Genomic DNA, 15,656 nt, shown 5'->3' on the forward strand with positions numbered 1-15,656 from the left:
TGTATATGCTAGCTAGGGTTTGGTATGGTATATGTTGATATGTGATGGTGTGTTGGGTTGAGGCGGTCATGTTGTGTTGCGACATCCCAAAATTTAGGTCAAAGACTGTGAACGGTCATGTTCACAATAAACCTCTTTGTAGTTTGAAACATGGAGTTTTGGTGCATCTAATATAAAATAAATGAGTTATTTTAACTATTATAAGATACCATACTGTATATTACTTCCAAATGTGTAAAATGACAAACCAATCAAATATCTCAATTCGCAACCATAGTAATGCATCTGAAAAACTGAAATTTCGTATTTAGCCTTTGTGAGAAAAACCAACACTCTAGCAAGTACGCTGCACGTACAATTGAGTACACTTCACGTACTCAACAAGGGGGAAACAACCACATTAAACACAATTGAAAACATCCCAGATATAGAACAAACAACTACTTTAAACACAATTGAAAACATCACAGATATATAACTTGATTTTAGAAGAAAAATTCGAATCAGTAATGGAAAAATCATAGAAAACCATATTAGCATTACATCGAGCATGTGGTGGACATATATCAAATGTTGTTATTAGACTGTCTTTTACAGTTTGAAGAAACCGAAATTGATAGGGTTTTCTTAAAAAAACATTAAGATACTAGCATGTTGTCCTCTTTAGTCTTCTTGATACCGATTTTGCCTATCTTCTACTTTTCATAGTGAATAAAATGTTGTGGTCATAACATTATAAGAACCAATATATAATCAAACATAAATCTTTGATTGAATTGAATTTGCAGTGAAATATGGAAACTATTTGAATGTGATTTTTGATTGAAATAAATATGAAAACAAAAATCTTTCATCGACTCAATCCTAAAATTATCATAACGAGGGTATAATTCCATTTGAAGTAAATCAAGAAAAAGTTTTGAAATAGGAATTGATTTGTGACATCCCCAAAATCTCGGCCAGAAAAGACCGATTTTCATTTATGCTTTTAAATATTTTCAGAGTAAATCCTTTTGATTTGAAAGAGTTGCGGAATTTGTTCCCAAAAACAAAACATGATAAAACATTGTTTACCGAAGCATTTCATAAAAGAAATGTATTTTCATTATAATCAAAACTCGGGGTGTCATGTTCCGATTCAGACCAATAAGCATAAACGAATACATTACAAGTCATATAACAAATATAAACATATGCAGACTTGTAAACAAAACAACTTGATGGTTCATCCATCTCATGCCCTTCCGCCACTACCTGTAATACAATTTAAAACTGAGTGGGTCAGGCTTGGGAGCCTGGTGAGCATATAGGGTTTTCAACCCACAATAAATATCATATTTAATTTTCACCAACCAACAATAACCCAATTACCCATTCCCGTTATTCTCACTTTAATGTCCCTAAAACAACTAACATAAGGGACCTAGTCTAAGAATATTTCATCGGGGTGACAACACATGCTTCGGGGGTACCTCAGCAATATAAGTCAAATAAGGCAACCATGAGGGGGATGGAGTACAGCGAATGAACACCCAAGTTCATTAACACCTACAGGTGGCGAACCTGCTAATGTTTCCACAAGACTGTCTAGAATAGCCAGTGGTCGTCATCTAAACTCCGCTAGATGACTCAATCAAACAACAACGAGGCCTCTCATCTGTTTATTACACACCAACTGTCTACCCATGTTCTACCCAACATATTAGTAGATAAAAATATACATTTGTATACATAGTTTAAAGAAAACCTGTATAGCATGCTTTAATCAACACATATATCACATAACAGATGAGGCTCACACACACATAACACATATCTCATAAAGAAATAAGCAGATCTATAAGATAGAAGAGAGTGAATACTCATTCACACATAACACAACCAAATACATACACATAGCACGTATTTTTATATAAAATACTTCGTATTATTGTTTTAGAAGAAATAACTACACACTCACTTGATCAGAAGATGATCGGACAGCACTACGGCTTATAGAAGTAGTAATCCACAGCAGATCTGGAAGATCTTCTCGAAAATCGAACTTCTCGCGGGCAGAGCTTCGACTCGGGAACCGCACTTTTCGGGATCTTCAGGATCTCGGGACTTGCCTCGGGGCTAGAGTATGATACCGGGACTTCGGGGTAGCTTCGGGGGTTTTTGCACAGAGCTTCGACACGAAAACGAGAGGGAATTGGCAAAAATACCCGGAACCCTCGCATCCTATTTATAGGGGGCTGGAGCCTCGGAGTACGCGGGGCGTACTGCGTTACGCGGGGCGTACTGCCCAAAACGTCATTGCTTACGTATCCGAAGTGCTCGAGTGCGAGTGTCGACATCCCTCGGAGTACGCGGGGCGTACTCGAGTACGCGGGGCGTACCTCGGATCAGATCGGTGACTCCTTCGGATAATGCTTCCGAATTTTGAATTAAAAATAAATACAAAATGATTAATAAACTTCGGAAATTCATAACTTCATCATACGAACTCCGTTTTCGACGTTCTTTATATCCACGCGAAGGTGAGACCATGCTCTACGACTTTCGTTTAGACTCCGTCGGCTAATTTTGACTTTATTTTTATTAATTATTTTTAATAGGCCGGGACAGAAACTTTCGTTATAAATTCATAACTTCTTCGTTTGACGTCCGTTCTCGCCTAACTTTTTATCGTTTCAATACCAACAATGAGATCTTCGATTCTCATTTAGATTGCTTCGGCTAACAACCGCTCGATCTCAAATCGAGTAAAACAGGCTGTATATCGCTAAGCCGGAACTTCGATAAATCATAACTTCCTCATACGAAGTCAGATTTGGGCGTTCTATATATATATTCGGAAACCTCGTTTCAACTACTACAACATTAACCAAATATATTAAGTTTATTTTACACTTAAATTTTGACGCTTATTTTTATTCTTAATTAATCAAACCACATAATTAAGCAATTAAGCACAAAACACACAATACTCAAATAATACAATCTTATTATTTCAAAACGGGTTACAGAGGTTAACCTAGACTATTACATTGCTACAAATGGCAAGCCCGAAACACAGGCGTTACAATTCTCTCCACCTTAGAATGATTCCGTCCCCGGAATCACACATCAACAAACAAATGCGGATAGCGACTCAACATGCCACTCTCCGTCTCCCAGGTGAGATTTGGCCCATTCGTGTGTTTCCATCGGACAAGCACTAACCCAACCATTTTGCGTCGCAACTTCTTAGTCTTTCGGTCAACAATTGCCTCTGGTTCTTCAATCAACCTTTTGTTCTCATCAATTCTCAATTCAGAAATTGGAATTATATCGGGAACTTCTCCCGTGAACTTCCTCAAATAACACACATGAAAGGTGTTGTGAATTCCATTCAGTTCTTCGGGTAATTCGAGCTTGTAAGCTTGATTCCCAATCCTCTGAAGGACTCTAAACGGTCCAATAAACCTTGGACTCAACTTTCCCCTTTTACCAAATCTTATAAGTCCCTTCCACGGCGAGACTTTAAGCAAAACCGAATCTCCAACCTCAAAAGTCATCGGTCTTCGCTTCTTGTCAGCATAGCTCTTTTGACGATCTTGAGCTGCTAACATTCTTTCCCTAATTATTTTCAACTTTTCAGCAGTTTGATGAACCAACTCCGGTCCCATAAACTGCTTTTCCCCAGCCTCAAGCCAACAAGACGGCGTACGACACTTTTGTCCATACAAAGCTTGGTACGGTGCCATCTTAATGCTCGAGTGAAAACTATTATTATAGGAAAATTCTACCAACGGTAAATGTTCATCCCAATTACCTAGGAATTCCAAGGTACATGCTCTCAGCATATCTTCAAGTGTTTGTATTGTTCTTTCACTCTGACCATCAGTCTGCGGATGGTAAGCTGTGCTTAAACATAACTTGGTACCCATTTCCTCTTGTAGACTTTTCCAAAACCTTGAGGTGAAACGGCTATCACGATCCGATACAATCGTTAACGGAACACCGTGAAGCCTCACAATTTCCTTCACATAAGAATTTGCAAGCTTCTCCATAGACCATTTCTCCCTGGCCGCTATGAAATGTGCACTCTTAGTGAATCGATCAACGACCACCCAAATCATGTCGTGACCATTCTTTGTTCTGGGCAGTTTAGTGACAAAATCCATAGCAATGTCTTCCCACTTACCCATAGGCACAGGCAATGGTTCTAAACTCCCGTAAGGTTTCTGATGTTGTGTCTTGACTCTCGCACAAGTCACACACTCGGCCACATACTTTGCAACATCAAGCTTCATCGTCGGCCACCAGTAGTAGGGTTTCAGGTCCCTATACATTTTAGTGCTACCCGGATGAATTGAGTACATGGTTTTGTGAGCTTCTTCCATCAGAAGATCCCTAATTCCTCCTGACTTAGGTACCCAAATACGATCTTGGAATACCTTCAGTCCATGACCATTAGTACCAAACACCAACGTTTTACCCAAACGTTCCTCCTTTCGGTCATTTTTCTCAGAAGCTTCCTCTTGAGCTTTCTTTATACTTTCCACAATAGTCGAGACAACTTCAATTCTCAACGCTCTTGGCCTCTTCCTTTCAAGATTGACTTTCCGACTGAGAGCATCAGCAACAACATTAGCTTTACCGGGGTGGTAAAGTATCTCGCAGTCGTAGTCTTTAAGTAATTCTAGCCAGCGTCGTTGCCTCATATTTAATTCTTTCTGATTAAAGAGGTATTGGAGACTCTTATGATCAGTGAAAAGTTTGCACTTCGTGCCATAGAGGTAATGCCTCCATATTTTCAGAGCGAAAACTACCGCTGCCAACTCCAAATCATGAGTCGGGTAATTCTTTTCATGCTCTTTCAACTGTCGAGACGCATATGCTATCACCTTTTCTCTTTGGGTCAAAACACAACCCAATCCAACACCAGACGCATCGCTATAAACAGCGAAGTCTTCGACTCCATCGGGTAGAGAAAGTATCGGTGCCTCGCATAGCTTCTTCTTTAACTTCTCGAATGCTTCTTTATGCTTCTCACTCCAAGCATAAGTAGCTCCTTTGTGGGTCAAAGCTGTTAATGGAGTAGCAATCGAAGAAAAGCCTTGGATAAACCTTCGGTAATATCCGGCTAATCCTAAAAAGCTTCGAATCTCCGTGGGACTTTTCGGTTGTTCCCACTTCGTCACAGCTTCAATCTTCGCTGGATCAACCATTATCCCTTCTTGGTTGACCACGTGACCCAAGAATTAGACCTCACGAATCCAAAAATCACATTTGGAGAACTTCGCATAAAGCTTCTCCTTCTTCAAAACTTCTAACACTTCTCGCAAGTGTCTGCCATGCTCCTCCTGGCTTTTCGAGTAGATCAGAATGTCGTCTATGAACACTATCACGGATTTATCAAGGAAAGGATTACAAACCCTATTCATCAAATCCATGAACGCTGCTGGAGCATTGGTTAGTCCAAACGACATAACCAAGAACTCGTAGTGTCCATATCTAGTTCTGAATGCAGTCTTCTCGATATCTTGCTCTCTTACTTTTAGCTGATGATATCCTGACCTAAGATCGATCTTCGAGAAATAGCTCGAACCTTGCAATTGATCAAACAGGTCATCAATCCTCGGCAACGGATATCTATTCTTTATTGTTGCCTTGTTCAGCTCTCTGTAATCGATGCACATTCTCATACTTCCATCTTTCTTCTTTACAAATAACACCGGAGCTCCCCAGGGCGATGAACTAGGTCTAATGAAACCTTTGTCCAATAACTCCTGAAGTTGCATCATCAGCTCCTTCATCTCCGTCGGTGCTAATCGATAAGGTGCTTTTGCTATTGGCGTGGTTCCTGGTAACAAGTCTATTCTGAACTCCACTTGTCTATCAGGTGGTAATCCAGGAAGATCCTCGGGAAATACTTCCGGATAATCACACACCACTGGAATACTCTGCATCACCTTCTTTTCTTTCTTAGCATCAATCACGAATGCTAAATATGATGTACATCCCTTGGTCAAACACTTTCTGGCTTTCATTAGAGAAATGATTCCAGAATTCACTCTGCGTTTGTCCCCATACACCATAAACGAATCTTTCCCAGGCGGGTTTACTTTAACTATCTTCTTCTTGCACAAAATTTCGGCATCATTGGCGCTAAGCCAATCCATTCCCAAGACGATGTCGAAACCATTTAGTTCGATAGGCAATAATTCCTCGAGAAACTTATTCCCATTAAGGTCGATCAAGACGTTTTTCATACGATGGCTAACAGGTACAAACTTGCCACTAGCTACTTCGACTAATAAAGCATTATTTAGTCTATCAATAGGCAAAGCTAGCTTTCTACCAAACTCATGCGAAATAAAGGAGTAGTTGGCTCCAGAATCAAACAATATATGAGCAGGTAATTCGTTTACGAGAAAGGTACCTGAAGCGACATCAGCTTCATCTTTCGCAGCCTCAAGTGTCATCTGGAAGGCTCTTGCCTTCGGCTTTGGTGGAATGTTGGGCCTAGCTGCCTCCTTCTTCTTCGGACAGTCTTTCAAAATATTCCCCTCTTCATTACACCCAAAACACATCCTTTTGTTGTTCGGACATTCATTGGCAAAATGTCCAACCTTTCCACACTTGTAGCAGGTTACATCTTCGCTACATTTCCCAAAGTGCTTTTTCCTACACTTATCACACCACTTCGCTTCGCCTCCTTTTCCTCCAAACTTTTTCGAATCAAATTTCGAAAATTTACTCTTCTTACTGGAACCAGATGTTCCTTCAAACTTCCTTTTCTCACCAACCTCAACCTTGTCGGTGGTTCTCCCCTTGATCATGTTCTCCACAGACTTGGCAGCCCAGATAGCTGCCTCTAGAGTAAGTGCCTGACGTACCGGCACCTCGTACTCCCATGGAAGTCCCTTCGCATACCGATCCACCTTTGTCAGCTCGTCTGGAACGATACGCAAGGCAAACTCCATCTTATCGGTGAAGTTATTGGTGTATTCATCTACTGACATGCTACCCTTCGTCAATGTCAGAAACTTGTTCTCCAACTCCAACAGATTTTGAGCCGAGCAGAACTTGCACTTAAACTGCACCAAGAACTCTGCCCATGACAATTGCAGTGGCTCGCTAGGGCTTAAGGTCTTCCCTAGAGTGTTCCACCAACGAACGGCTCCACCTCGGAATTGTCGCATGGCATAGATAGTCTGCAACTTGCCTCTACAGCCACATGTCATAAAGGCTAACTCCATTTCGGAGATCCAATCCATAACCCCAATCGGATCCTCCTTTCCATTGAAGGTCGATGGTTTACAAGTCAAAAAGTCCTTGTACTTGCATCCCATTCCATCATTCCTTCCATCATGGTTATCTTGCCTAACTATCGGTGGGTTGGCTGGACCAACAGACCCACTGAAGTTTCCACCTTCCGAGTGCCCTTCATTCAGTTCAGGCTCTTCCACACGAATCGACAGTTCTTCGCGATTTTGTTGAAGCAACCGTCTAGTTTCATCCATCTGACGATCCAACATCGTCTGAATCATCAATTGCACACCAGCCATGGTTATTGGCTCAGGTGCTGCTGCTACGACAGGTATTGGCTCAATCACTGGTGGTTGATTCCTGTTTTCGTCAGCATTTCCAACTCCACTTCTTGTTCTCACCATTTTGATCTACACCGAATAAGGTGAAATTAGATCCTCAATCATGATAGATATTCAAATCATCCTTATCACTCCGAAACGTTTACATGCTAGTTCTAATATCGTAGACGTACGCTTAGAATCCTACACACATAAGGTTTCTAGATCCGGTCGGCAACAGACCATAGATCCGAACAAATAATATCATATATGGCAACATATAACATTTAGCACATAAATCATTTTAGGCAACTTTCCTAAAATAAACTAGTGCTCGTGTCTAAATCACAACAGACACACATCTCAAAACTTCACTTAGCATTCTAAGTTTAAGTCTAGAAATCCTACAAATTCCTAGTTCGCTTAAACTAATGCTCTGATACCAACTGTGACATCCACAAAATCTCGGCCAGAAAAGACCGATTTTCATTTATGCTTTTAAATATTTTCAGAGTAAATCCTTTTGATTTGAAAGAGTTGCGGAATTTGTTCCCAAAAACAAAACATGATAAAACATTGTTTACCGAAGCATTTCATAAAAGAAATGTATTTTCATTATAATCAAAACTCGGGGTGTCATGTTCCGATTCAGACCAATAAGCATAAACGAATACATTACAAGTCATATAACAAATATAAACATATGCAGACTTGTAAACAAAACAACTTGATGGTTCATCCATCTCATGCCCTTCCGCCACTACCTGTAATACAATTTAAAACTGAGTGGGTCAGGCTTGGGAGCCTGGTGAGCATATAGGGTTTTCAACCCACAATAAATATCATATTTAATTTTCACCAACCAACAATAACCCAATTACCCATTCCCGTTATTCTCACTTTAATGTCCCTAAAACAACTAACATAAGGGACCTAGTCTAAGAATATTTCATCGGGGTGACAACACATGCTTCGGGGGTACCTCAGCAATATAAGTCAAATAAGGCAACCATGAGGGGGATGGAGTACAGCGAATGAACACCCAAGTTCATTAACACCTACAGGTGGCGAACCTGCTAATGTTTCCACAAGACTGTCTAGAATAGCCAGTGGTCGTCATCTAAACTCCGCTAGATGACTCAATCAAACAACAACGAGGCCTCTCATCTGTTTATTACACACCAACTGTCTACCCATGTTCTACCCAACATATTAGTAGATAAAAATATACATTTGTATACATAGTTTAAAGAAAACCTGTATAGCATGCTTTAATCAACACATATATCACATAACAGATGAGGCTCACACACACATAACACATATCTCATAAAGAAATAAGCAGATCTATAAGATAGAAGAGAGTGAATACTCATTCACACATAACACAACCAAATACATACACATAGCACGTATTTTTATATAAAATACTTCGTATTATTGTTTTAGAAGAAATAACTACACACTCACTTGATCAGAAGATGATCGGACAGCACTACGGCTTATAGAAGTAGTAATCCACAGCAGATCTGGAAGATCTTCTCGAAAATCGAACTTCTCGCGGGCAGAGCTTCGACTCGGGAACCGCACTTTTCGGGATCTTCAGGATCTCGGGACTTGCCTCGGGGCTAGAGTATGATACCGGGACTTCGGGGTAGCTTCGGGGGTTTTTGCACAGAGCTTCGACACGAAAACGAGAGGGAATTGGCAAAAATACCCGGAACCCTCGCATCCTATTTATAGGGGGCTGGAGCCTCGGAGTACGCGGGGCGTACTGCGTTACGCGGGGCGTACTGCCCAAAACGTCATTGCTTACGTATCCGAAGTGCTCGAGTGCGAGTGTCGACATCCCTCGGAGTACGCGGGGCGTACTCGAGTACGCGGGGCGTACCTCGGATCAGATCGGTGACTCCTTCGGATAATGCTTCCGAATTTTGAATTAAAAATAAATACAAAATGATTAATAAACTTCGGAAATTCATAACTTCATCATACGAACTCCGTTTTCGACGTTCTTTATATCCACGCGAAGGTGAGACCATGCTCTACGACTTTCGTTTAGACTCCGTCGGCTAATTTTGACTTTATTTTTATTAATTATTTTTAATAGGCCGGGACAGAAACTTTCGTTATAAATTCATAACTTCTTCGTTTGACGTCCGTTCTCGCCTAACTTTTTATCGTTTCAATACCAACAATGAGATCTTCGATTCTCATTTAGATTGCTTCGGCTAACAACCGCTCGATCTCAAATCGAGTAAAACAGGCTGTATATCGCTAAGCCGGAACTTCGATAAATCATAACTTCCTCATACGAAGTCAGATTTGGGCGTTCTATATATATATTCGGAAACCTCGTTTCAACTACTACAACATTAACCAAATATATTAAGTTTATTTTACACTTAAATTTTGACGCTTATTTTTATTCTTAATTAATCAAACCACATAATTAAGCAATTAAGCACAAAACACACAATACTCAAATAATACAATCTTATTATTTCAAAACGGGTTACAGAGGTTAACCTAGACTATTACATTGCTACAAATGGCAAGCCCGAAACACAGGCGTTACATGATTCATGAAATGAAGCTATATTTTTGTAAATAAGCAATATAACCGATGCTTGATTGTTGGAGAATCAAAACTGATTTGAAGACTTTCACAATATATGTTAAAAAATTGAGTGAATTGCTTGATTTAGATTATATATGTTTTTTGTTTTATACACTTGAAAATATTAGATGACATTCTCTCAATGGAAATAAATAAAATTGAAAACCATATCATAAAGGCAAATGAAAATTACTTGATTTTAAATTACCATAAATTGGCATTTGTCAAATAGAAAGAGAATATCATAATGACAAGTGGAAATTACTTGATTTTAAATTACCACATATTAGCATTTGTCAAATTGAAGGAGAACATGTCATGTAGCAAAAATATTCTTTATTTATTAGGAAGGATAATCAATTATATGTGGTGGATTAAATTTTCATAAATATATACTAGATATATGCCAATTTTTAATTTAAGAAACCAATATTTAACAAATTAATAAGTTTACATTTTCTAACGTATCAGATTAATTTTATACTATATGTATATAACATGAATATACATCAATAAATACCAAATCAAACAAATACATCACAAAACTAATACTAAGGGTGTGTTTGGGATGACTTTTTGAACATAAAAGTTTTTTTTGTTAAATGACTTTTTGTAAAAGAACTTTGTAAAAGATGGTGTTTAAAATGTGTTTGACTTGTCTTTTATGACTTTTAAGTGATAAAAGCTAAAAGTAACAAAAAGATAGAAATTTCTATCTTTTCTCCAGCCAACTTTTCCTTCTTACTAAAAGTTGATTTTAAAAGATCTTTTTAATAAATTGCCAAACAACTTTTAGTAATTTTTAATTTTTGAAAAAGTTAAAAGTCAAAAGATGATTAAAAAGAAATGCCAAACAACCTCTAATACTAATATAATACATCACAAAACTAATGCTGGTATAATACATCACAAAACTAATGCTGGTACAATACATCACAGAACTAATATTAATACAAATGCAGAGAGTGTAGATTTAACTAATGTGATTCCTACAAGTTAAACCAAAATTAATCATACAAGTTAAACCAAAATAAGTTTTACAAGTCTTATTGTAATAAAAATAAAAATAAAACGTCTATAAAAGTATGAAATTGATTCGAACAAAGGTTATCAATTTCAAAATAACACTCAAATCACTCATTTTTTCATTTTCTTTCTGTTCCGTGAATCAAATAAGAACACCTCCTCGGAGGTGTTATTTTCCCGGTAAGAAACACATGGTTGAGCCCCTTGCTCTACCTTCTTATTTCCTTGTTCCCGTCAAGAAAAAAAACAAACCCAAACATTCATTTGGTTTCTTCCATCGATTTCTATCAAAAAAAAGAAAACGAAGATACCTTCTGCGTTGAACTCCAAGCACCAAACAATCTATCTTCGAACCTTTTCTTCCTTCCAACGATCCTTGCTGCCAAACCGTCCCCACCTGAGCTATCGCAGCTTGCCTTGCGCCCATCAAAGAGCTCCTTACGATTCTGCCTTCGTTCTCCTTCGCGACCGGCCAAAGACCGAGGCCCCCTTTGCCATAGCTTCTCACACCCTTTCGCAAACCCCACAGAAGCGTCGCTGCTTCTTTCCCCTTCCTCTTCTTCGGCCTAAGTCGAACCCCGGAGGCCATCACCGATTGCGAATCGATCGACGAAAAGATCAGCAGCCATCTGGTCTCCTTCCTTCGCACCTCATAGCGAGAGAAGAACGTACGAACCTTCGCTGCCCCTTCAAGTCTTCGATGCTCCGGCCTCGTCAAGCCCCGGAGACGGCGCTCCTCCTCCCGACGGATCGATCAGTCACTGCCTTCGTGCCTCCTCCCCTCCCAATCGTTCGTCTGCCTTCAACATTCCCTTTCCTTACAAAAGACGAAGACGGGGGGCTTAAAAGCCCTAATTCCATTTTAACTGGTGAAAGGATCAAACTACCCCCATTATTAGAACCTTATTTCGAAATCAGTCCCTATTCCTAAATATTGATTCCATTTATTCAAAAAGACCCCTCCATTGATTATTTTTAACATAATAAATCCCTTGAAATAACCATTTCTGCCCCTCCCTTGAAATATTTTAACCAAAACAGTCTGGTTAGCTAAATTACCAAATCAGCCCCCAAGAGTTTAAATTCGTTACAAAATATGCCTAAATAATTTCTTTATACAAATCAATTACCCTTTTTATGCGAAAATACAATAAACCTACTTAATAAAATAACTCTTATTTAACAATTTACCATATAGTTGTATATAAACTAGTGTAAACTTTTTGTATACATGTTATGATTATTTTATCGATAAATAACCAGTTCACACAAAAAATACTACATTATATAAAATTATATGACTTTTATGTGACATTGTATAATATAACAAACACGTTATAAAATTTTGTAGTATATTAAGGATTCAAGCAATTACTATGTATGTTTATTTATATGTTTAAGTACACAACGTTTATACATGTACATATGTTCATTAATTTGAAAAAAATCATTTTTATAAAAGCGAGCACATTACATTTTTACACACATGTCAAACATACTCGGCTTTTATAGACCTCATACAACGTTATTCATTATTCATAGTGATTTAATCACAATTAAGTTAGGGTTGAGAGTTATTCACAAAATTTTTAGTTAAGGCTTTTTAGTGAGACTTTTCTTTATTTATTAGCTGAGTTGAAACACTTAGTCTACCCACACTACTGTAACCGTTAATCTTCGGAGCGAGATACATATGTATAGATCTATACGGGGTTGACATACTCACCCGCGGTTGCTAGCTACAACCCTCGACCGATCAATCGAAGCGGGTGATAGGTGTCTACCATTTTTATGACAACGTCTAATGAAGCGTTGTAGTGGGTACACACAATCACATAGCTTGGTTATACTGATGGGTTTTATGATGGGTTTTAGCCATAAGAACTTTCCTATGTGCGCATGCAAAACCCTAATGCTCGGATCTAGGCTTTCTAATAAACATGCTTTGAATCCAAGACTTCTAATTACTAATTAGGTTAAACAAGGATATTGAAACAGATCTAGAATCATACCTTTGAGTTCCTTGTTGATCTTGAGGTCTTGGAGCTTCTAGAGTCACAAATGTCACTCCTCTAATGGCTTACAAACACCAAAGCAAGGAGGATGATTTGGGAGAGAGGAGAGGGGAGGAATTTCGACCAGAGGTTCCTTACTTTAGGTCAAGTGTCGAATTCCATCAGCCATGGGGTCTATTTATACTTGTAGACTCCTTAAGGATTACAGATAAGTCCCTATCAGATAATCTTCTCTTAAGGCTATCCAAATCCATTCCTAGATAACTCTAATGGACGATTTTAGCTATCCTAATCCTCTTAGAATTCGTCCATAGTATATCCAAATGGATTTACAGTTTAAAGCTTAACTATCAAACAATTGACAGTTTATACCCCTTTATTTAATTAATCTCTTTAAGTCACCAGATTAATTCTAATTAATTCTATGACTTATATTAATCAAATAACAAATATATTATTCATTATATTATTCCCATAATATATTAATAATATTTATTCTCTCTTAATAAATCATCCTATCAAGTTGCTATGGTGAAGGCAACCCAAAAGGACCATGCACAACCGGATATAGTTACAGCCTTAGACACTATTCCAACAGTCTCCCACTTGGATAAGTCTAGTAACTATACAAGTACAATTTGGTTTGCAATCGTAGCTCTCAAAGACGCTGTCAACTCTGATCTAATCAATCTTGTCCTTTAGATAAGGGAACGTACAGTCCTCTGTTAGATATCATGCTGACAATCCTATGGAATGGTTAGTTAAGCATTTAGGTTTCTCGATCTCTGATTTATTTGACATAGAACTTAATCGAACACATCAATTCAGTTCTGACCGGGCCCGGCACATAAGTCAAATCAAATCATCGAGCGGCCGAGATATCGCTTTTACCTTCTTAGATAAAAGTTACAGATAAACTTCGACTTATATGCATTTACTTATTCATTTACCAACTATACACAACAATATGTTTTATAACACCAAGTTACTGATGCGTTTTCGTATTATCAATGTACAATCAATTAACAAATAATAAACCATATATCTAGGTTTTAAGACTATATGATATTATCGTCTTGCGATCACCTTTTATATCTTATTCCATAAGGTGATTCCAGCAAGCGCGGGTTTATTCCAATGCTCAAAACTAGTTCATAAGCACTCATGAACGTTGCAGCAATCCTTTGCTATGTCTAACATCATTTAGACATTCTACACACCAATTCACGACAATCTTCTTTCATATCTACTTCCATCATATGAACGATTGTGGACCATTTGAATAATTCGATTATTCCTAATAACCTCAATTATTCTGGAAGTCAAAACATGCAAAGTGAAACAATAGCTAAACAATTAACATAAGATAGTAACATTACTCATAAATAAAACTCCTTTATTTAATCATCAAATGTCAATTACATTTATCTATTACACGTTTCTAATACTATCTAATCTATGCTAATATCATCCTTCAGCCCAATACTCCTAGCATGCTGCAAGTGCTTAACCCTACTCAGTCCCTTCGTAAGCGGATCTGCTGGGTTATCTTCTGATGATATCCTCTTAACTACGAGTTGTCCTTCTTCTACACGATGTCTAATGAAGTGATACTTTCTGTCGATATGTCTTGATCTACCATGATCCCTCGGTTCCTTGGTTAAGGCAACCACACCTTCGTTATCACAGAAAATCTCCATTGACTCCTTTATGGCAGGTACGACTCCAAGATCACCGATGAAGTTCTTTAGCCATATTGCCTCCTTCGACGCTTCGCTCGCTGCAATGTACTCTGATTCGCACGTTGAATCAGCTACGGTTTCCTGCTTGGAACTTTTCCATGTCACTGCTCCTCCATTTAGGGTAAAGACCCAGCCCGACTGCGAACGGTAGCTGTCCCTGTCGGTTTGAAAACTGGCGTCACTATACCCTCGCACCTTCAAGTCATCACTTCCTCCGAGGACTAAGAACCATTCCTTCGTCCTCCGAAGGTACTTAAGGATATTCTTCACCGCTATCCAATGGGCTTTGCCAGGATTCCCTTGATATCTGCTAACCATGCTCAAAGCGAAGGCTACATCAGGTCGAGTACAAGTCATAGCGTACATGATTGAGCCAACCGCGGAAGCGTATGGTACTCGGCTCATTTCTGCTATCTCAGCTTCGGTACTCGGACTTTGAGTCTTACTCAACTTGGCATTACTTTGTATCGGTAGTTCTCCCTTCTTTGAGTTTTCCATACTAAAACGTTTTAGTACCTTCTCTAAGTAAGTATTCTGACTAAGTCCAATTAGTCTCTTACTTCTTTCTCTTACTATCCTTATTCCCAAAATGTAAGAAGCCTCTCCGAGGTCCTTCATAGCGAAACACTTCCCAAGCCAGGACTTTACCTCCTGCAGAGTCGGGATGTCGTTTCCTATGAGTAATATGTCA

This window comes from Lactuca serriola, chromosome 1 (assembly GCF_051521515.1).
Source record: "Lactuca serriola cultivar US96UC23 chromosome 1, Lser_US96UC23_V15, whole genome shotgun sequence".
In the NCBI taxonomy this organism is placed as follows: Eukaryota; Viridiplantae; Streptophyta; class Magnoliopsida; order Asterales; family Asteraceae; genus Lactuca; species Lactuca serriola.